Source organism: Dendrobates tinctorius, unplaced genomic scaffold (assembly GCF_039654945.1).
Source record: "Dendrobates tinctorius isolate UK_male_01 unplaced genomic scaffold, ASM3965494v1 ptg000250l, whole genome shotgun sequence".
NCBI classification, from domain to species: domain Eukaryota; kingdom Metazoa; phylum Chordata; class Amphibia; order Anura; family Dendrobatidae; genus Dendrobates; species Dendrobates tinctorius.
In genome coordinates this window covers 22,980,232-22,997,026 of record NW_027361917.1, presented here as the reverse complement: position 1 = coordinate 22,997,026, position 16,795 = coordinate 22,980,232, and the positions used below count along the sequence as shown (strand labels likewise).

The following is a 16,795-nucleotide window of genomic DNA, read 5'->3' as shown; positions in this document are numbered from 1 at the left end:
TCCACTGCTACAATATTCAAATGAGAGACATTTCCCAGTCTCCCCCCAAAACCCCACCCACTCATTCCTTCATTCTGTTGTTGAACCCATTTAAGGAAGCCACAGCAAGATGGAGCGTGCAAAAATTGCCACAAAACTCACTTTTGCTTCTCTCCACGGAAATCTTTAGTAAAAGGCAAAAAATTTTTACGTTCTGAAGAAAAGCCAGAGTATACTGGGCAAGGGCTTCCTCCAGACCTACCACCATGGACGCAGCCCTCATTTGGCCCAGGGAGACCACCTAGAAGTGGGTGCGTGGTTTGGCTATGGAAAAACAAAAACGGCAACACACAGCCCATTTTCCGCAGGCTGCTCTGTGTTCAGCTGCATCCTGCTGCCAGAGAGTCACATGTCCCGCTGCCTGGAAGAAGGCCATCCACAGCTACAATATTCAAATGAGAGACATTTCCCAGCAGCCCCATAGTACAGTCTCCCACCAAAACCCCACCCACTCATTCCTTCATTCTGTTGTTGAACCCATTTAAGGAAGCCACAGCAAGCTGGGGCGTGCAAAAATTGCCACAAAACTCAGTTATGCTTCTCTCCACGGAAATCTTTAGTAAAAGGCGAAAGATTTTTACGTTCTGAAGAGAAGCCAGAGTATACTGGGTAAGGGCTTCCTCCTGACCTACCACCATGGGCACAGCCCTCATTTGGCCCAGAGAGACCACCTAGAAGTGGGTGCATGGTTTGACTATGGAAAAACAAAAACGGCAACACACAGCCCATTTTCCGCAGGCTGCTCCGTGTTCAGCTCCATCCTGCTGCCAGAGAGTCACATGTCCAGCTGCCTGGAAGAAGGCCATCCACTGCTACAATATTCAAATGAGAGGCATTTCCCATAAGCCCCAGAGTACAGTCTCCCACCAAAACCCCAACCACTCATTCCTTCATTCTGTTGTTGAACCCATAGCGCCAGCAAGCTGGAGCGTGCAAAAATTGCCACAAAACTCAGTTTTGCTTCTCTCCACGGAAATCTTTAATAAAAGGCGAAAGATTGTTACATTCTGAAGAAAAGACAGAGTATACTGGGCAAGGGTTTCCTACTGACCTACCACCATGGGCACAGCCCTCATTTGGCCCAGGGAGACCACCTAGAGGTGGGTGCGTGGTTTGGCTATGGAAAAATAAAAACGGCAACACACAGCCCATTTTCCACAGGCTGCTCCATGTTCAGCTCCATCGTGCTGCCAGAGAGTCACATGTCCCGCTGCCTGGAAGAAGGCCATCCACTGCTACAATATTGAAATGAGATACATTTCCCATCAGCCCAAGAGTACAGTCTCCCACCAAAACCCCACCCACTCATTCCTTCATTCTGTTGTTGAACCCATTTAAGGAAGCCCCAGCAAGCTGGAACGTGCAAAAATTGCCAAAAAACTCAGTTTTGCTTCTCTCCACGGAAATCTTTAGTAAAAGGTGAAAGATATTTACGTTCTGAAGAAAAGCCAGAGTATACTGCGCAAGGGCTTCCTCCTGACCTACCACCATGGCCGCAGCCCTCATTTGGCCCAGGGAGACCACCTAGAAGTGGGTGCGTGGTTTGGCGATTTAAAAACAAAAACGGCAACACACAGCCCATTTTCCGCAGGCTGCTCCGTGTTCAGCTCCATCCTGCTGCCAGAGCGTCACGTGTCCCGCTGACTGAAAAAAGGCCATCCACGGCTACTATATTCAAATGAGAAACATTTCCCAGCAGCCCCAGAGTACAGTCTCCCACCAAAACCTCACCCACTCATTCCTTCATTCTGTTGTTAAACCCATTTAAGGAAGCCCCAGCAAGCTGGAGCGTGCAAAAATTAGCACAAAACTCAATTTTGCTTCTCTCCACGGAAATCTTTAGTAAAAGGCAAAAGATTTTTACGTTCTGTAGAAAAGCCAGAGTATACGGCGCAAGGGCTTCCTCCTGACCTACCACCATGGCCGCAGCCCTCATTTGGCCCAGGGAGACCACCTAGAAGTGGGTGCGTGGTTTGGCTATGGAAAAACAAAAACGGCAACACACAGCCCCTTTTCCACAGGCTGCTCCGTGTTCAGCTCCATCGTGCTGCCAGAGAGTCACATGTCCCGCTGCCTAGAAGAAGGCCATCCACTGCTACAATATTCAAATGAGAGACAGATCCCAGCAGCCCCAGAGGACAGTCTCCCACCAAAACCCCACCCACTCATTCCTTCATTCTGTTGTTGAACCCATTTAAGGAAGCCCCAGCAAGCTGGAACGTGCAAAAATTGCCAAAAAACTCAGTTTTGCTTCTCTCCACGGAAATCTTTAGTAAAAGGTGAAAGATATTTACGTTCTGAAGAAAAGCCAGAGTATACTGCGCAAGGGCTTCCTCCTGACCTACCACCATGGCCGCAGCCCTCATTTGGCCCAGGGAGACCACCTAGAAGTGGGTGCGTCGTTTGGCGATTTAAAAACAAAAACGGCAACACACAGCCCATTTTCCGCAGGCTGCTCCGTGTTCAGCTACATCTTGCTGCCAGATTGTCACCTGTCCCGCTGCCTTGAAGAACGCCATCCACTGCTACAATATTCAAATGAGAGACATTTCCCAGCAGCCCCAGAGTACAGTCTCCCACCAAAACCCCACCCACTCATTCCTTCATTCTGTTGTTGAACCCATTTAAGGAAGCCCCAGCAAGCTGGAGCGTGCAAAAATTGCCACAAAACTCAGTTTTGCTTCTCTCCACGGAAATCTTTAGTAAAAGGCGAAAGATTTTTACGTTCTGAAGAGAATCCAGAGTATACTGGGCAAGGGCTTCCTCCTGACCTACCACCAAGGGCACAGCTCTCATTTGGCCTAGGGAGACCACCTAGAAGTGGGTACGTGGTTTGGCTATGGAAAAACAAAAACGGCAACACACAGCCCATTTTCCGCTGGCTGCTCCATGTTCAGCTCCATCTTGCTGCCAGAGAGTCACATGTCCCGCTGCCTGGAAGAAGGCCATCCACTGCTACAATATTCAAATGAGAGACATTTCCCAGCAGCCCCAGAGTACAGTCTCCCACCAAAACCCCACCCACTCATTCCTTCATTCTGTTGTTGAACCCATTTAAGGAAGCCCCAGCAAGCTGGAGCATGCAAAAATTTCCACAAAACTCAGGTTTGCTTCTCTCCACGGAAATCTTTAGTAAAAGGCGAAAGATTTTTACGTTCTGAAGAGAAGCCAGAGTATACTGAGCAAGGGCTTCCTCCTGACCTACCACCATGGGCACAGCCCTCATTTGGCCCAGGGAGACCACCTAGAAGTGGGTGTGTGGTTTGGCTATGGAAAAACAAAAATGGCAACACACAGCCCATTTTCCGCAGGCTGCTCCGTGTTCAGCTCCATCGTGCTGCCAGAGAGTCACATGTCCCGTTGCCTGGAAGAAGGCCATCCACTGCTACAATATTCAAATGAGAGACATTTCCCAGCAGCCCCAGAGTACAGTCTCCCACCAAAACCCCACCCACTCATTCCTTCATTCTGTTGTTGAACCCATTTAAGGAAGCCCCAGCAAACTGGAGCGTGCAAAAATTGCCAGAAAACTCAGTTTTGCTTCTCTCCACCGAAATCTTTAGTAAAAGGAAAAAGATTTTTACATTCTGAAGAAAAGCCAGAGTATACTGGGCAAAGGCTTCCTCCAGACCTACCAACATGGCCGCAACCCTCATTAGGCCCAGGGAGACCACCTAGAAGTGGGTGCGTGGTTTTGCTATGGAAAAACAAAAACGGCAACACACAGCCCATTTTCCGCAGGCTGCTCCGTGTTCAGCTCCATCCTGCTGCCAGAAAGTCACATGTCCCGCTGCCTGGAAGAAGGCCATCCACTGCTACAATATTCAAATGAGAGGCATCTCCCATCAGCCCCAAAGTACAGTCTCCCACCAAAACCCCACCCACTCATTACTTCATTCTGTTGTTGAACCCATTTAAGGTAGCCCCAGCAAGCTGGAGCGTGCAAAAATTGCCACAAAACTCAGTTTTGCTTCTCTCCACGGAAATCTTTAGTAAAAGTTAAAAGATTTTTACGTTCTGAAAAGAAGCCAGAGTATACTGGGCAAGGGCTTCCTCCTGACCTACCACCATGGGCACAGCCCTCATTTGGCCCAGGGAGACCACCTAGTAGTGGGTGCGTGGTTTGGCTATGGAAAAACAAAAATGGCAACACACAGCTCATTTTCCGCAGGCTGCTCCGTGTTCATCTCCATCGTGCTGCAAGAGAGTCACATGTCCTTCTGCCTGGAAGAAGGCCATCCACTGCTACAATATTCAAATGAGAGACATTTCCCAGCAGCCCCAGAGTACAGTCTCCCCCCAAAACCCCACCCACTCATTCCTTCATTCTGTTGTTGAACCCATTTAAGGAAGCCACAGCAAGATGGAGCGTGCAAAAATTGCCACAAAACTCACTTTTGCTTCTCTCCACGGAAATCTTTAGTAAAAGGCAAAAATTTTTTACGTTCTGAAGAAAAGCCAGAGTATACTGGGCAAGGGTTTCCTCCAGACCTACCACCATGGACGCAGCCCTCATTTGGCCCAGGGAGACCACCTAGAAGTGGGTGCGTGGTTTGGCTATGGAAAAACAAAAACGGCAACACACAGCCCATTTTCCGCAGGCTGCTCTGTGTTCAGCTGCATCCTGCTGCCAGAGAGTCACATGTCCCGCTGCCTGGAAGAAGGCCATCCACAGCTACAATATACAAATGAGAGACATTTCCCAGCAGCCCCATAGTACAGTCTCCCACCAAAACCCCACCCACTCATTCCTTCATTCTGTTGTTGAACCCATTTAAGGAAGCCACAGCAAGCTGGGGCGTGCAAAAATTGCCACAAAACTCAGTTATGCTTCTTTCCACGGAAATCTTTAGTAAAAGGCGAAAGATTTTTACGTTCTGAAGAGAAGCCAGAGTATACTGGGTAAGGGCTTCCTCCTGACCTACCACCATGGGCACAGCCCTCATTTGGCCCAGAGAGACCACCTAGAAGTGGGTGCATGGTTTGACTATGGAAAAACAAAAACGGCAACACACAGCCCATTTTCCGCAGGCTGCTCCGTGTTCAGCTCCATCCTGCTGCCAGAGAGTCACATGTCCAGCTGCCTGGAAGAAGGCCATCCACTGCTACAATATTCAAATGAGAGGCATTTCCCATAAGCCCCAGAGTACAGTCTCCCACCAAAACCCCAACCACTCATTCCTTCATTCTGTTGTTGAACCCATAGCGCCAGCAAGCTGGAGCGTGCAAAAATTGCCACAAAACTCAGTTTTGCTTCTCTCCACGGAAATCTTTAATAAAAGGCGAAAGATTGTTACATTCTGAAGAAAAGACAGAGTATACTGGGCAAGGGTTTCCTACTGACCTACCACCATGGGCACAGCCCTCATTTGGCCCAGGGAGACCACCTAGAAGTGGGTGCGTGGTTTGGCGATTTAAAAACAAAAACGGCAACACACAGCCCATTTTCCGCAGGCTGCTCCGTGTTCAGCTCCATCCTGCTGCCAGAGCGTCACGTGTCCCGCTGACTGAAAAAAGGCCATCCACGGCTACTATATTCAAATGAGAAACATTTCCCAGCAGCCCCAGAGTACAGTCTCCCACCAAAACCTCACCCACTCATTCCTTCATTCTGTTGTTAAACCCATTTAAGGAAGCCCCAGCAAGCTGGAGCGTGCAAAAATTAGCACAAAACTCAATTTTGCTTCTCTCCACGGAAATCTTTAGTAAAAGGCAAAAGATTTTTACGTTCTGTAGAAAAGCCAGAGTATACGGCGCAAGGGCTTCCTCCTGACCTACCACCATGGCCGCAGCCCTCATTTGGCCCAGGGAGACCACCTAGAAGTGGGTGCGTGGTTTGGCTATGGAAAAACAAAAACGGCAACACACAGCCCCTTTTCCACAGGCTGCTCCGTGTTCAGCTCCATCGTGCTGCCAGAGAGTCACATGTCCCGCTGCCTAGAAGAAAGCCATCCACTGCTACAATATTCAAATGAGAGACAGATCCCAGCAGCCCCAGAGGACAGTCTCCCACCAAAACCCCACCCACTCATTCCTTCATTCTGTTGTTGAACCCATTTAAGGAAGCCCCAGCAAGCTGGAACGTGCAAAAATTGCCAAAAAACTCAGTTTTGCTTCTCTCCACGGAAATCTTTAGTAAAAGGTGAAAAATATTTACATTCTGAAGAAAAGCCAGAGTATACTGCGCAAGGGCTTCCTCCTGACCTACCACCATGGCCGCAGCCCTCATTTGGCCCAGGGAGACCACCTAGAAGTGGGTGCGTCGTTTGGCGATTTAAAAACAAAAACGGCAACACACAGCCCATTTTCCGCAGGCTGCTCCGTGTTCAGCTCCATCCTGCTGCCAGAGCGTCACGTGTCCCGCTGACTGAAAAAAGGCCATCAACGGCTACTATATTCAAATGAGAAACATTTCCCAGCAGCCCCAGAGTACAGTCTCCCACCAAAACCTCACCCACTCATTCCTTCATTCTGTTGTTAAACCCATTTAAGGAAGCCCCAGCAAGCTGGAGCGTGCAAAAATTAGCACAAAACTCAATTTTGCTTCTCTCCACGGAAATCTTTAGTAAAAGGCAAAAGATTTTTACGTTCTGTAGAAAAGCCAGAGTATACGGCGCAAGGGCTTCCTCCTGACCTACCACCATGGCCGCAGCCCTCATTTGGCCCAGGGAGACCACCTAGAAGTGGGTGCGTGGTTTGGCTATGGAAAAACAAAAACGGCAACACACAGCCCCTTTTCCACAGGCTGCTCCGTGTTCAGCTCCATCGTGCTGCCAGAGAGTCACATGTCCCGCTGCCTAGAAGAAGGCCATCCACTGCTACAATATTCAAATGAGAGACAGATCCCAGCAGCCCCAGAGGACAGTCTCCCACCAAAACCCCACCCACTCATTCCTTCATTCTGTTGTTGAACCCATTTAAGGAAGCCCCAGCAAGCTGGAGCATGCAAAAATTGCCACAAAACTCAGGTTTGCTTCTCTCCACGGAAATCTTTAGTAAAAGGCGAAAAATTTTTACGTTCTGAAGAGAAGCCAGAATATACTGGGCAAGGGCTTCCTCCTGACCTACCACCATGGGCACAGCCCTCATTTGGCCCAGGGAGACCACCTAGAAGTGGGTGCGTGGTTTGGCTATGGAAAAACAAAAACGGCAACACACAGCCCATTTTCCGCAGGCTGCTCCGTGTTCAGCTCCATCGTGCTGCCAGAGAGTCACATGTCCCGTTGCCTGGAAGAAGGCCATCCACTGCTACAATATTCAAATGAGAAACATTTCCCAGCAGCCCCAGAGTACAGTCTCCCACCAAAACCCCACCCACTCATTCCTTCATTCTGTTGTTGAACCCATTTAAGGAAGTCCCAGCAAGTTGGAGCGTGCAAAAATTGCCACAAAACTCAGTTTTGCTTCTCTCCACGGAAATCTTTAATAAAAGGCGAAAGATTTTTACATTCTGATGAGAAGCCAGAGTATACTGGGCAAGGGCTTCCTTCTGACCTACCACCATGGGCACAGCCCTCATTTGGCCCAGGGAGACCACCTAGAAGTGGGTGCGTGGTTTGGCTATGGAAAAACAAAAACGGCAACACACAGCCCATTTTCCGCTGGCTGCTCCATGTTCAGCTCCATCTTGCTGCCAGAGAGTCACATGTCCCGCTGCCTGGAAGAAGGCCATCCACTGCTACAATATTCAAATGAGAGACATTTCCCAGCAGCCCCAGAGTACAGTCTCCCACCAAAACCCCACCCACTTATTCCTTCATTCTGTTGTTGAACCCATTTAAGGAAGCCCCAGCAAGCTGGAGCGTGCAAAAATTGCCACAAAATTCAGTTTTGCTTCTCTCCACGGAAATCTTTAGTAAAAGGCGAAAAATTTTTACGTTCTGAAGAGAAGCCAGAGTATACTGGGCAAGGGCTTCCTCCTGACCTACCACCATGGGCACAGCCCTCATTTGGCCCAGGGAGACCACCTAGAAGTGGGTGCGTGGTTTGGCTATGGAAAAACAAAAACGGCAACACACAGCCCATTTTCCGCAGGCTGCTCCGTGTTCAGCTCCATCCTGCTGCCAGAGAGTCACATGTCCCGCTGCCTGGAAGAAGGCCATCCACTGCTACAATATTCAAATGAGAGGCATTTCCCATAAGCCCCAGAGTACAGTCTCCCACCAAAACCCCACCCACTCATTCCTTCATTCTGTTGTTGAACCCATAGCGCCAGCAAGCTGGTGCGTGCAAAAATTGCCACAAAACTCAGATTTGCTTCTCTCCACGGAAATCTTTAGTAAAAGGCGAAAGATTTTTACGTTCTGAAGAAAAGCCAGAGCATATTGGGCAAGGGCTTCCTACTGACCTACCACCATGGGCACAGCCCTCATTTGGCCCAGGGAGACCACCTAGAAGTGGGTGCGTGCTTTGGCTATGGAAAAACAAAAACGGCAACACACAGCCCATTTTCCACAGGCTGCTCCGTGTTCAGCTCCATCGTGCTGCCAGAGAGTCACATGTCCCGCTGCCTGGAAGAAGGCCATCCACTGCTACATTATTCAAATGAGATACATTTCCCAGCAGCCCCAGAGTACAGTCTGCCACCAAAACCCCACCCACTCATTCCTTCATTTTGTTATTGAACCCATTTAAGGAAGCCCCAGCAAGCTGGAGCGTGCAAAAATTGCCACAAAACTCAGTTTTGCTTCTCTCCACGGAAATCTTTAGTAAAAGGCGAAAGATTTTTACGTTCTGAAGAAAAGCCAGAGTATACTGCGCAAGGGCTTCCTCCTGACCTACCACCATGGCCGCAGCCCTCATTTGGCCCAGGGAGACCACCTAGAAGTGGGTGCGTGGTTTGGCTATGGAAAAACAAAAACGGCAACACACAGCCCATTTTCCGCAGGCTGCTCCGTGTTCAGCTCCATCCTGCTGCCAGAGAGTCACATGTCCCGCTGCCTGGAAGAAGGCCATCCACTGCTAAAAAAATTCAAATGAGAGACATTTCCCAGCAGCCCCAGAGTACAGTCTCCCACCAAAACCCCACCCACTCATTCCTTCATTCTGTTGTTGAACCCATTTAAGGAAGCCCCAGCAAGCTGGAGTGTGCAAAAATTGCTACAAAACTCAGTATTGCTTCTCTCCACGGAAACTTTTAGTAAAAGACGAAAGATTTTTACGTTCTGAAGAGAAGCCAGAGTATCCTGGGCAAGGGCTTCCTCCTGACCTACCACCATGGGCACAGCCCTCATTTGGCCCAGGGAGACCACCTAGAAGTGGGTGCGTGGTTTGGCTATGGAAAAACAAAAACGGCAACACACAGCCCATTTTCCGCAGGCTGCTCCGTGTTCAGCTCCATCTTGCTGCCAGATCGTCACCTGTCCCGCTGCCTGGAAGAACGCCATCCACTGCTACAATATTCAAATGAGAGACATTTCCCAGCAGCCCCAGAGTACAGTCTCCCACCAAAACCCCACCCACTCATTCCTTCATTCTGTTGTTGTACCCATAGCGCCAGCAAGCTGGAGCGTGCAAAAATTGCCACAAAACTCAGTTTTGCTTCTCTCCACGGAAATCTTTAGTAAAAGGCGAAAGATTTTTACGTTCTGAAGAAAAGCCAGAGTATACTGGGCAAGGGCTTCCTACTGACCTACCACCATGGGCACAGCCCTCATTTGGCCCAGGGAGACCACCTAGAAGTGGGTGCGTGGTTTGGCTATGGAAAAACAAAAACGGCAACACACAGCCCATTTTCCGCAGGCTGCTCCGTGTTCAGCTCCATCGTGCTGCCAGAGAATCACATGTCCCGCTGCCTGGAAGCAGGCCATCCACTGCTACAATATTCAAATGAGAGGCATTTCCCATCAGCCCCAGAGTACAGTCTCCCACCAAAACCCCACCCACTCATTCCTTCATTCTGTTGTTGAACCCATTTAAGGAAGCCCCAGCAAGCTGGAGCGTGCAAAAATTGCCACAAAACTCAGTTTTGCTTCTCTCCACGGAAATCTTTAGTAAAAGGCAAAAGATTTTTACGTTCTGAAGAGAAGCCAGAGTATACAGAGCAAGAGCTTCCTCCTGACCTACCACCATGGGCCCAGCCCTCATTTGGCCCAGGAAGACCACCTAGAAGTGGGTGCATGGTTTGGCTATGGAAAAACAAAAAAGGCAAAACACAGCCCATTTTCCGCAGGCTGTTCCGTGTTCAGCTCCATCGTGCTGCCAGAGAGTCACATGTCCCGCTGCCTGGAAGAAGGCCATCCACTACTACAATTTTCAAATGAGAGACATTTCCCAGCAGCCCCAGAGTACAGTCTCCCACCAAAACCCCACCCACCCACTCATTCCTTCATTCTGTTGTTGAACCCATTTAAGGAAGCCACAGCAAGCTGGGGCGTGCAAAAATTGCCACAAAACTCAGTTTTGCTTCTCTCCACGGAAATCTTTAGTAAAAGGCGAAAGATTTTTACATTCTGAAGAGAAACCAGAGTATACTGGGTAAGGGCTTACTCATGACCTACCACCATGGGCACAGCCCTCATTTGGCCCAGGGAGACCACCTAGAAGTGGGTGCATGGTTTGACTATGGAAAAACAAAAACGGCAACACACAGCCCATTTTCCGCAGGCTGCTCCGTGTTCAGCTCCATCTTGCTGCCAGAGAGTCACATGTCCCGCTGCCTGGAAGAAGGCCATCCACTGCTACAATATTCAAATGAGCGGCATTTCCCATAAGCCCCAGAGTACAGTCTCCCACCAAAACCCCACCCACTCATTCCTTCATTCTGTTGTTGAACCCATAGCGCCAGCAAGCTGGAGCGTGCAATAATTGCCACAAAACTCAGTTTTGCTTCTCTCCACGGAAATCTTTAGTAAAAGGCGAAAGATTTTTACGTTCTGAAGAAAAGCCAGAGTATACTGGGCAAGGGCTTCCTCCTGACCTACCACCATGGGCACAGCCCTCATTTGGCCCAGGGAGACCACCTAGAAGTGGGTGCGTGGTTTGGCTATGGAAAAACAAAAATGGCAACACACAGCCCATTTTCCGCAGGCTACTCCGTGTTCAGCTCCATCGTGCTGCCAGAGAGTCACATGTCCCTTTGCCTGGAAGAAGGCCATCCACTGCTACAATATTCAAATGAGAGACATTTCCCAGCAGCCCCAGAGTACAGTCTCCCACCAAAACCCCACCCACTCATTCCTTCATTCTGTTGTTGAACCCATTTAAGGAAGCCCCAGCAAGCTGGAGCGTGCAAAAATTGCCAGAAAACTCAGTTTTGCTTCTGTCCACGGAAATCTTTAGTAAAAGGCAAAAGATTTTTACGTTCTGAAGAAAAGCCAGAGTATACTGGGCAAAGGCTTCCTCCAGACCTACCAACATGGCCGCAACCCTCATTAGGCCCAGGGAGACCACCTAGAAGTGGGTGCGTGGTTTTGCTATGGAAAAACAAAAACGGCAACACACAGCCCATTTTTCACAGGCTGCTCCGTGTTCAGCTCCATCGTGCTGCCAGAGAGTCACATGTCCCGCTGCCTGGAAGAAGGCCATCCAGAGCTACAATATTCAAATGAGAGACATTTCCCAGCAGCCCCAGAGTACAGTCTCTCACCAAAACCCCACCCACTCATTCCTTCATTCTGTTGTTGAAGCCATTTAAGGACGTCCCAGCAAGCTGGAGCGTGCAAAAATTGCCACAAAACTCAGTTTTGCTTCTCTCCACGGAAATCTTTAATAAAAGGCGAAAGATTTTTAAATTCTGAAGAGAAGCCAGAGTATACTGGGCAAGGGCTTCCTCCTGACCTACCACCATGGGCACAGCCCTCATTTGGCCCAGGGAGACCACATAGAAGTGGGTGCGTGGTTTGGCTATGGAAAAACAAAAACGGCAACACACAGCCCATTTTCCGCAGGCTGCTCCATGTTCAGCTCCATCTTGCTGCCAGAGAGTCACATGTCCCGCTGCCTGGAAGAAGGCCATCCACTGCTACAATATTCAAATGAGAGACATTTCCCAGCAGCCCCAGAGTACAGTCTCCCACCAAAACCCCACCCACTCATTCCTTCATTCTGTTGTTGAACCCATTTAAGGAAGCCCCAGCAAGCTGGAGCTTGCAAAAATTGCCACAAAATTCAGTTCTGCTTCTCTCCACGGAAATCTTTAGTTAAAGGCGAAAGATTTTTACGTTCTGAAGAGGAGCCAGAGTATACTGGGCAAGGGCTTCCTCCTGACCTACCACCATGGGCACAGCCCTCATTTGGCCCAGGGAGACCACCTAGAAGTGGGTGCGTGGTTTGGCCATGGAAAAACAAAAACGGCAACACACAGCCCATTTTCCGCAGGCTGCTCCGTGTTCAGCTCCATCGTGCTGCCAGAGAGTCACATGTCCCGCTGCCTAGAAGAAGGCCATTCATTGCTACAATATTCAAATGAGAGACAGATCCCAGCAACCCCAGAGTACAGTCTCCCACCAAAACCCCACCCACTCATTCCTTCATTCTGTTGTTGAACCCATTTAAGGAAGCCCCAGCAAGCTGGAGCATGCAAAAATTTCAACAAAACTCAGGTTTGCTTCTCTCCACGGAAATCTTTATTAAAAGGCGAAAGATTTTTACCTTCTGAAGAAAAGCCAGAGTATATTGGGCAAGGGCTTCCTCCTGACCTACCACCATGGGCACAGCCCTCATTTGGCCCAGGGAGACCACCTAGAAGTGGGTGCGTGGTTTGGCTATGGAAAAACAAAAATGGCAACACACAGCCCATTTTCCGCAGGCTGCTCCGTGTTCAGCTCCATCGTGCTGCCAGAGAGTCACATGTCCCGTTGCCTGGAAGAAGGCCATCCACTGCTACAATATTCAAATGAGAGACATTTCCCAGGAGCCCCAGAGTACAGTCTCCCACCAAAACCCCACCCACTCATTCCTTCATTCTGTTGTTGAACCCATTTAAGGAAGCCCCAGCAAGCTGGAGCGTGCAAAAAATGCCAAAAAACTCAGTTTTGCTTCTCTCCACGGAAATCTTTAGTAAAAGGCAAAAGATTTTTTACGTTTTGAAGAAAAGCCAGAGTATACTGGGCAAAGGCTTCCTCCAGACCTACCAACATGGCCGCAATCCTCATTAGGCCCAGGGAGACCACCTAGAAGTGGGTGCGTGGTTTGGCTATAGAAAAACAAAAACGGCAACACACAGCCCATTTTCCGCAGGCTGCTCCATGTTCAGCTCCATCTTGCTGCCAGAGAGTCACATGTCCCGCTGCCTGGAAGAAGGCCATCCACTGCTACTATATTCAAATGAGAGACATTTCCCAGCAGCCCCAGAGTACAGTCTCCCACCAAAACCCCACCCACTCATTCCTTCATTCTGTTGTTGAATCCATTTAAGGAAGCCCCAGCAAGCTGGAGCGTGCAAAAATTGCCACAAAATTCAGTTTTGCTTCTCTCCACGGAAATCTTTAGTAAAAGGCGAAAGATTTTTACGTTCTGAAGAGAAGCCAGAGTATACTGGGCAAGGGCTTCCTCCTGACCTACCACCATGGGCACAGCCCTCATTTGGCCCAGGGAGACCACCTAGAACTGGATGCGTGGTTTCGCTATGGAAAAACAAAAACGGCAACACACAGCCCATATTCCGCAGGCTGCTCCGTGTTCAGCTCCATCTTGCTGCCAGATTGTCACCTGTCCCGCTGCCTGGAAGAACGCCATCCACTGCTACAATATTCAAATGAGAGACATTTCCCAGCAGCCCCAGAGTACAGTCTCCCACCAAAACCCCACCCACTCATTCCTTCATTCTGTTGTTGAACCCATTTAAGGTAGCCCCAGCAAGCTGGCGCGTGCAAAAATTGCCACAAAACTCAGTTTTGCTTCTCTCCACAGAAATCTTTAGTAAAAGGCGAAAGATTTTTACATTCTGAAGAGAAGCCAGAGTATACTGGGCAATGGCTTCCTCCTGACCTACCACCATGGGCACAGCTCTCATTTGGCCTAGGGAGACCACCTAGAAGTGGGTACGTGGTTTGGCTATGGAAAAACAAAAACGGCAACACACAGCCCATTTTCCGCAGGCTGCTCCGTGTTCAGCTCCATCCTGCTGCCAGAAAGTCACATGTCCCGCTGCCTGGAAGAAGGCCATCCACTGCTACAATATTCAAATGAGAGGCATCTCCCATCAGCCCCAGAGTACAGTCTCCCACCAAACCCCACCCACTCATTCCTTCATTCTGTTGTTGAACCCATTTAAGGAAACCCCAGCAAGCTGGAGAGTGCAAAAATTGCCACAAAACTCAGTTTTGCTTCTCTCCACGGAAATCTTTAGTAAAAGGCGAAAGATTTTTACGTTCTGAAGAGAAGCCAGAGTATACTGGGCAAGTGCTTCCTCATGACCTAACACCATGGGCACAGCCCTCATTTGGCCCAGGGAGACCACCTAGAAGTGGGTGCGTGGTTTGGCTATGGAAAAACAAAAACGGCAACACACAGCCCATTTTCCGCAGGCTGCTCCGTGTTCAGCTCCATCTTGCTGCCAGATTGTCACCTGTCCCGCTGCCTGGAAGAACGCCATCCACTGCTACAATATTCAAATGAGAGACATTTCCCAGCAGCCCCAGAGTACAGTCTCCCACCAAAACCCCACCCACTCATTCCTTCATTCTGTTGTTGAACCCATAGCGCCAGCAAGCTGGAGCGTGCAAAAATTGCCACAAAACTCAGTTTTGCTTCTCTCCACGGAAATCTTTAGTAAAAGGCGAAAGATTTTTACGTTCTGAAGAAAAGCCAGAGTATACTGGGCAAGGGCTTCCTACTGACCTACCACCATGGGCACAGCCCTCATTTGGCCCAGGGAGACCACCTAGAAGTGGGTGCGTGGTTTGGCTATGGAAAAACAAAAACGGCAACACACAGCCCATTTTCCGCAGGCTGCTCTGTGTTCAGCTCCATCCTGCTGCCAGAGAGTCACATGTCCCGCTGCCTGGAAGAAGGCCATCCACTGCTACAATATTCAAATGAAAGACATTTCCCAGCAGCCCCATAGTACAGTTTCCCACCAAAATCCACCCACTCATTCCTTCATTCTGTTGTTGAACCCATTTAAGGAAGCCCCAGCAAGCTGGAGCGTGCAAAAATTGCCACAAAACTCAGTTTTGTTTCTCTCCACGGAAATCTTTAGTAAAAGGCGAAAGATTTTTACGTTCTGAAGAGAAGCCAGAGTATACTGGGCAAGGGCTTCCTCCTGACCTACCACCATGGGCACAGCCCTCATTTGGCCCAGGGAGACCACTTAGAAGAGGGTGCGTGGTTTGGCTATGGAAAAACAAAAACGGCAACACACAGCCCATTTTCCGCAGGCTGCTCCGTGTTCAGCTCCATCTTGCTGCCAGAAAGTCACCTGTCCCGCTGCCTGGAAGAACGCCATCCACTGCTACAATATTCAAATGAGAGACATTTCCCAGCAGCCCCAGAGTACAGTCTCCCACCAAAACCCCACCCACTCATTCCTTCATTCTGTTGTTGAACCCATTTAAGGAAACCCCAGCAAGCTGGAGCGTGCAAAAATTGCCACAAAACTCAGTTTTGCTTCTCTCCACAGAAATCTTTAGTAAAAGGCGAAAGATTTTTACGTTCTGAAGAGAAGCCAGAGTATACTGGGCAAGTGCTTCCTCCTGACCTAACACCATGGGCACAGCCCTCATTTGGCCCAGGGAGACCACCTAGAAGTGGGTGCGTGGTTTGGCTATGGAAAAACAAAAACGGAAACACACAGCCCATTTTCCGCAGGCTGCTCCGTGTTCAGCTCCCTCCTGCTGCCAGAAAGTCACATGTCCCGCTGCCTGGAAGAAGGCCATCCACTGCTACAATATTCAAATGAGAGGCATCTCCCATCAGCCCCAGAGTACAGTCTCCCACCAAAACCCCACCCACTCATTCCTTCATTCTGTTGTTGAACCCATTTAAGGTAGCCCCAGCAAGCTGGAGCGTGCAAAAATTGCCACAAAACTCAGTTTTGCTTCTCTCCACGGAAATCTTTAGTAAAAAGCGAAAGATTTTTACGTTCTGAAGAAAAGCCAGAGTATACTGGTCAAGGGCTTCCTCCTGACCTACCACCATGTGCACAGCCCTCATTTGGCCCAGGGAGACCACCTAGAAGTGGGTGCGTGGTTTTGCTATGGAAAAACAAAAACGGCAACACACAGCCCATTTTCCACAGGCTGCTCCGTGTTCAGCTCCATCGTGCTGCCAGAGAGTCACATGTCCCGCTGCCTGGAAGAAGGCCATCCAGAGCTACAATATTCAAATGAGAGACATTTCCCAGCAGCCCCAGAGTACAGTCTCCCACCAAAACCCCACCCACTCATTCCTTCATTCTTTTGTTGAACCCATTTAAGGAAGTCCCAGCAAGCTGGAGCGTGCAAAAATTGCCACAAAACTCAGTTTTGCTTCTCTCCACGGAAATCTTTAATAAAAGGCGAAAGATTTTTACATTCTGAAGAGAAGCCAGAGTTTACTGGGCAAGGGCTTCCTCCTGACCTACCACCATGGGCACAGCACTCATTTGGCCCAGGGAGATCACCTAGAAGTGGGTGCGTGGTTTGGCTATGGAAAAACAAAATCGTCAACACACAGCCCATTTTCCGCAGGCTGCTCCATGTTCAGCTCCATCTTGCTGCCAGAGAGTCACATGTCCCGCTGCCTGGAAGAAGGCCATCCACTGCTACAATATTCAAGTGAGAGACATTTCCCAGCAGCCCCAGAGTACAGTCTCCCACCAAAACCCCACCCACTC

At 49.4% G+C, this 16,795-nt stretch overlaps 39 non-coding genes across 39 annotated transcripts; all 39 read right to left on the bottom strand.

Annotated features, from left to right (window-relative positions):
* Positions 1 to 97: 97 nt before the first annotated feature.
* LOC141063841 (U5 spliceosomal RNA) lies at positions 98 to 213 on the bottom strand. Its single transcript, XR_012225112.1, has one exon. It is a non-coding gene; the product is annotated as a U5 spliceosomal RNA (small nuclear RNA).
* A 314-nt stretch (positions 214 to 527) lies between these two features.
* LOC141065004 (U5 spliceosomal RNA) lies at positions 528 to 643 on the bottom strand. The gene has a single exon (XR_012226158.1). It is a non-coding gene; the product is annotated as a U5 spliceosomal RNA (small nuclear RNA).
* Positions 644 to 950: 307 nt separating this feature from the next.
* On the bottom strand, positions 951 to 1,066 carry LOC141064736 (U5 spliceosomal RNA). The gene has a single exon (XR_012225919.1). It is a non-coding gene; the product is annotated as a U5 spliceosomal RNA (small nuclear RNA).
* Positions 1,067 to 1,380: 314 nt separating this feature from the next.
* Positions 1,381 to 1,496, bottom strand: LOC141064236 (U5 spliceosomal RNA). The gene has a single exon (XR_012225467.1). It is a non-coding gene; the product is annotated as a U5 spliceosomal RNA (small nuclear RNA).
* Positions 1,497 to 1,810: 314 nt separating this feature from the next.
* Positions 1,811 to 1,926, bottom strand: LOC141064861 (U5 spliceosomal RNA). Its single transcript, XR_012226029.1, has one exon. It is a non-coding gene; the product is annotated as a U5 spliceosomal RNA (small nuclear RNA).
* A 314-nt stretch (positions 1,927 to 2,240) lies between these two features.
* Positions 2,241 to 2,356, bottom strand: LOC141064234 (U5 spliceosomal RNA). The gene has a single exon (XR_012225465.1). It is a non-coding gene; the product is annotated as a U5 spliceosomal RNA (small nuclear RNA).
* A 314-nt stretch (positions 2,357 to 2,670) lies between these two features.
* On the bottom strand, positions 2,671 to 2,786 carry LOC141065015 (U5 spliceosomal RNA). The gene has a single exon (XR_012226168.1). It is a non-coding gene; the product is annotated as a U5 spliceosomal RNA (small nuclear RNA).
* A 314-nt stretch (positions 2,787 to 3,100) lies between these two features.
* Positions 3,101 to 3,216, bottom strand: LOC141064395 (U5 spliceosomal RNA). The gene has a single exon (XR_012225610.1). It is a non-coding gene; the product is annotated as a U5 spliceosomal RNA (small nuclear RNA).
* Positions 3,217 to 3,530: 314 nt separating this feature from the next.
* On the bottom strand, positions 3,531 to 3,646 carry LOC141064510 (U5 spliceosomal RNA). The gene has a single exon (XR_012225714.1). It is a non-coding gene; the product is annotated as a U5 spliceosomal RNA (small nuclear RNA).
* Positions 3,647 to 3,960: 314 nt separating this feature from the next.
* On the bottom strand, positions 3,961 to 4,076 carry LOC141064286 (U5 spliceosomal RNA). The gene has a single exon (XR_012225512.1). It is a non-coding gene; the product is annotated as a U5 spliceosomal RNA (small nuclear RNA).
* A 314-nt stretch (positions 4,077 to 4,390) lies between these two features.
* On the bottom strand, positions 4,391 to 4,506 carry LOC141064376 (U5 spliceosomal RNA). The gene has a single exon (XR_012225593.1). It is a non-coding gene; the product is annotated as a U5 spliceosomal RNA (small nuclear RNA).
* A 314-nt stretch (positions 4,507 to 4,820) lies between these two features.
* LOC141063713 (U5 spliceosomal RNA) lies at positions 4,821 to 4,936 on the bottom strand. Its single transcript, XR_012224997.1, has one exon. It is a non-coding gene; the product is annotated as a U5 spliceosomal RNA (small nuclear RNA).
* Positions 4,937 to 5,243: 307 nt separating this feature from the next.
* LOC141064734 (U5 spliceosomal RNA) lies at positions 5,244 to 5,359 on the bottom strand. The gene has a single exon (XR_012225918.1). It is a non-coding gene; the product is annotated as a U5 spliceosomal RNA (small nuclear RNA).
* Positions 5,360 to 5,673: 314 nt separating this feature from the next.
* LOC141064860 (U5 spliceosomal RNA) lies at positions 5,674 to 5,789 on the bottom strand. The gene has a single exon (XR_012226028.1). It is a non-coding gene; the product is annotated as a U5 spliceosomal RNA (small nuclear RNA).
* Positions 5,790 to 6,103: 314 nt separating this feature from the next.
* On the bottom strand, positions 6,104 to 6,219 carry LOC141064598 (U5 spliceosomal RNA). The gene has a single exon (XR_012225795.1). It is a non-coding gene; the product is annotated as a U5 spliceosomal RNA (small nuclear RNA).
* A 314-nt stretch (positions 6,220 to 6,533) lies between these two features.
* Positions 6,534 to 6,649, bottom strand: LOC141064859 (U5 spliceosomal RNA). Its single transcript, XR_012226027.1, has one exon. It is a non-coding gene; the product is annotated as a U5 spliceosomal RNA (small nuclear RNA).
* Positions 6,650 to 6,963: 314 nt separating this feature from the next.
* Positions 6,964 to 7,079, bottom strand: LOC141065171 (U5 spliceosomal RNA). The gene has a single exon (XR_012226312.1). It is a non-coding gene; the product is annotated as a U5 spliceosomal RNA (small nuclear RNA).
* A 314-nt stretch (positions 7,080 to 7,393) lies between these two features.
* On the bottom strand, positions 7,394 to 7,509 carry LOC141064244 (U5 spliceosomal RNA). Its single transcript, XR_012225474.1, has one exon. It is a non-coding gene; the product is annotated as a U5 spliceosomal RNA (small nuclear RNA).
* Positions 7,510 to 7,823: 314 nt separating this feature from the next.
* Positions 7,824 to 7,939, bottom strand: LOC141063775 (U5 spliceosomal RNA). The gene has a single exon (XR_012225053.1). It is a non-coding gene; the product is annotated as a U5 spliceosomal RNA (small nuclear RNA).
* Positions 7,940 to 8,246: 307 nt separating this feature from the next.
* Positions 8,247 to 8,362, bottom strand: LOC141063748 (U5 spliceosomal RNA). Its single transcript, XR_012225029.1, has one exon. It is a non-coding gene; the product is annotated as a U5 spliceosomal RNA (small nuclear RNA).
* A 314-nt stretch (positions 8,363 to 8,676) lies between these two features.
* LOC141064906 (U5 spliceosomal RNA) lies at positions 8,677 to 8,792 on the bottom strand. Its single transcript, XR_012226070.1, has one exon. It is a non-coding gene; the product is annotated as a U5 spliceosomal RNA (small nuclear RNA).
* Positions 8,793 to 9,107: 315 nt separating this feature from the next.
* On the bottom strand, positions 9,108 to 9,223 carry LOC141064338 (U5 spliceosomal RNA). Its single transcript, XR_012225558.1, has one exon. It is a non-coding gene; the product is annotated as a U5 spliceosomal RNA (small nuclear RNA).
* A 307-nt stretch (positions 9,224 to 9,530) lies between these two features.
* LOC141065202 (U5 spliceosomal RNA) lies at positions 9,531 to 9,646 on the bottom strand. The gene has a single exon (XR_012226340.1). It is a non-coding gene; the product is annotated as a U5 spliceosomal RNA (small nuclear RNA).
* Positions 9,647 to 9,960: 314 nt separating this feature from the next.
* On the bottom strand, positions 9,961 to 10,076 carry LOC141064162 (U5 spliceosomal RNA). Its single transcript, XR_012225399.1, has one exon. It is a non-coding gene; the product is annotated as a U5 spliceosomal RNA (small nuclear RNA).
* A 318-nt stretch (positions 10,077 to 10,394) lies between these two features.
* Positions 10,395 to 10,510, bottom strand: LOC141063679 (U5 spliceosomal RNA). The gene has a single exon (XR_012224966.1). It is a non-coding gene; the product is annotated as a U5 spliceosomal RNA (small nuclear RNA).
* A 307-nt stretch (positions 10,511 to 10,817) lies between these two features.
* On the bottom strand, positions 10,818 to 10,933 carry LOC141063954 (U5 spliceosomal RNA). The gene has a single exon (XR_012225213.1). It is a non-coding gene; the product is annotated as a U5 spliceosomal RNA (small nuclear RNA).
* A 314-nt stretch (positions 10,934 to 11,247) lies between these two features.
* On the bottom strand, positions 11,248 to 11,363 carry LOC141063644 (U5 spliceosomal RNA). The gene has a single exon (XR_012224935.1). It is a non-coding gene; the product is annotated as a U5 spliceosomal RNA (small nuclear RNA).
* A 314-nt stretch (positions 11,364 to 11,677) lies between these two features.
* LOC141064587 (U5 spliceosomal RNA) lies at positions 11,678 to 11,793 on the bottom strand. The gene has a single exon (XR_012225785.1). It is a non-coding gene; the product is annotated as a U5 spliceosomal RNA (small nuclear RNA).
* A 314-nt stretch (positions 11,794 to 12,107) lies between these two features.
* Positions 12,108 to 12,223, bottom strand: LOC141064434 (U5 spliceosomal RNA). The gene has a single exon (XR_012225646.1). It is a non-coding gene; the product is annotated as a U5 spliceosomal RNA (small nuclear RNA).
* Positions 12,224 to 12,537: 314 nt separating this feature from the next.
* LOC141064330 (U5 spliceosomal RNA) lies at positions 12,538 to 12,653 on the bottom strand. The gene has a single exon (XR_012225551.1). It is a non-coding gene; the product is annotated as a U5 spliceosomal RNA (small nuclear RNA).
* Positions 12,654 to 12,967: 314 nt separating this feature from the next.
* LOC141063986 (U5 spliceosomal RNA) lies at positions 12,968 to 13,084 on the bottom strand. The gene has a single exon (XR_012225242.1). It is a non-coding gene; the product is annotated as a U5 spliceosomal RNA (small nuclear RNA).
* A 314-nt stretch (positions 13,085 to 13,398) lies between these two features.
* LOC141065155 (U5 spliceosomal RNA) lies at positions 13,399 to 13,514 on the bottom strand. The gene has a single exon (XR_012226298.1). It is a non-coding gene; the product is annotated as a U5 spliceosomal RNA (small nuclear RNA).
* Positions 13,515 to 13,828: 314 nt separating this feature from the next.
* LOC141064043 (U5 spliceosomal RNA) lies at positions 13,829 to 13,944 on the bottom strand. Its single transcript, XR_012225294.1, has one exon. It is a non-coding gene; the product is annotated as a U5 spliceosomal RNA (small nuclear RNA).
* A 313-nt stretch (positions 13,945 to 14,257) lies between these two features.
* Positions 14,258 to 14,373, bottom strand: LOC141064855 (U5 spliceosomal RNA). Its single transcript, XR_012226024.1, has one exon. It is a non-coding gene; the product is annotated as a U5 spliceosomal RNA (small nuclear RNA).
* Positions 14,374 to 14,680: 307 nt separating this feature from the next.
* LOC141065199 (U5 spliceosomal RNA) lies at positions 14,681 to 14,796 on the bottom strand. The gene has a single exon (XR_012226338.1). It is a non-coding gene; the product is annotated as a U5 spliceosomal RNA (small nuclear RNA).
* Positions 14,797 to 15,109: 313 nt separating this feature from the next.
* On the bottom strand, positions 15,110 to 15,225 carry LOC141064995 (U5 spliceosomal RNA). The gene has a single exon (XR_012226150.1). It is a non-coding gene; the product is annotated as a U5 spliceosomal RNA (small nuclear RNA).
* A 314-nt stretch (positions 15,226 to 15,539) lies between these two features.
* LOC141063633 (U5 spliceosomal RNA) lies at positions 15,540 to 15,655 on the bottom strand. Its single transcript, XR_012224925.1, has one exon. It is a non-coding gene; the product is annotated as a U5 spliceosomal RNA (small nuclear RNA).
* Positions 15,656 to 15,969: 314 nt separating this feature from the next.
* Positions 15,970 to 16,085, bottom strand: LOC141063821 (U5 spliceosomal RNA). Its single transcript, XR_012225094.1, has one exon. It is a non-coding gene; the product is annotated as a U5 spliceosomal RNA (small nuclear RNA).
* Positions 16,086 to 16,399: 314 nt separating this feature from the next.
* On the bottom strand, positions 16,400 to 16,515 carry LOC141064115 (U5 spliceosomal RNA). The gene has a single exon (XR_012225357.1). It is a non-coding gene; the product is annotated as a U5 spliceosomal RNA (small nuclear RNA).
* Between the last annotated feature and the right edge of the window lie 280 nt (positions 16,516 to 16,795).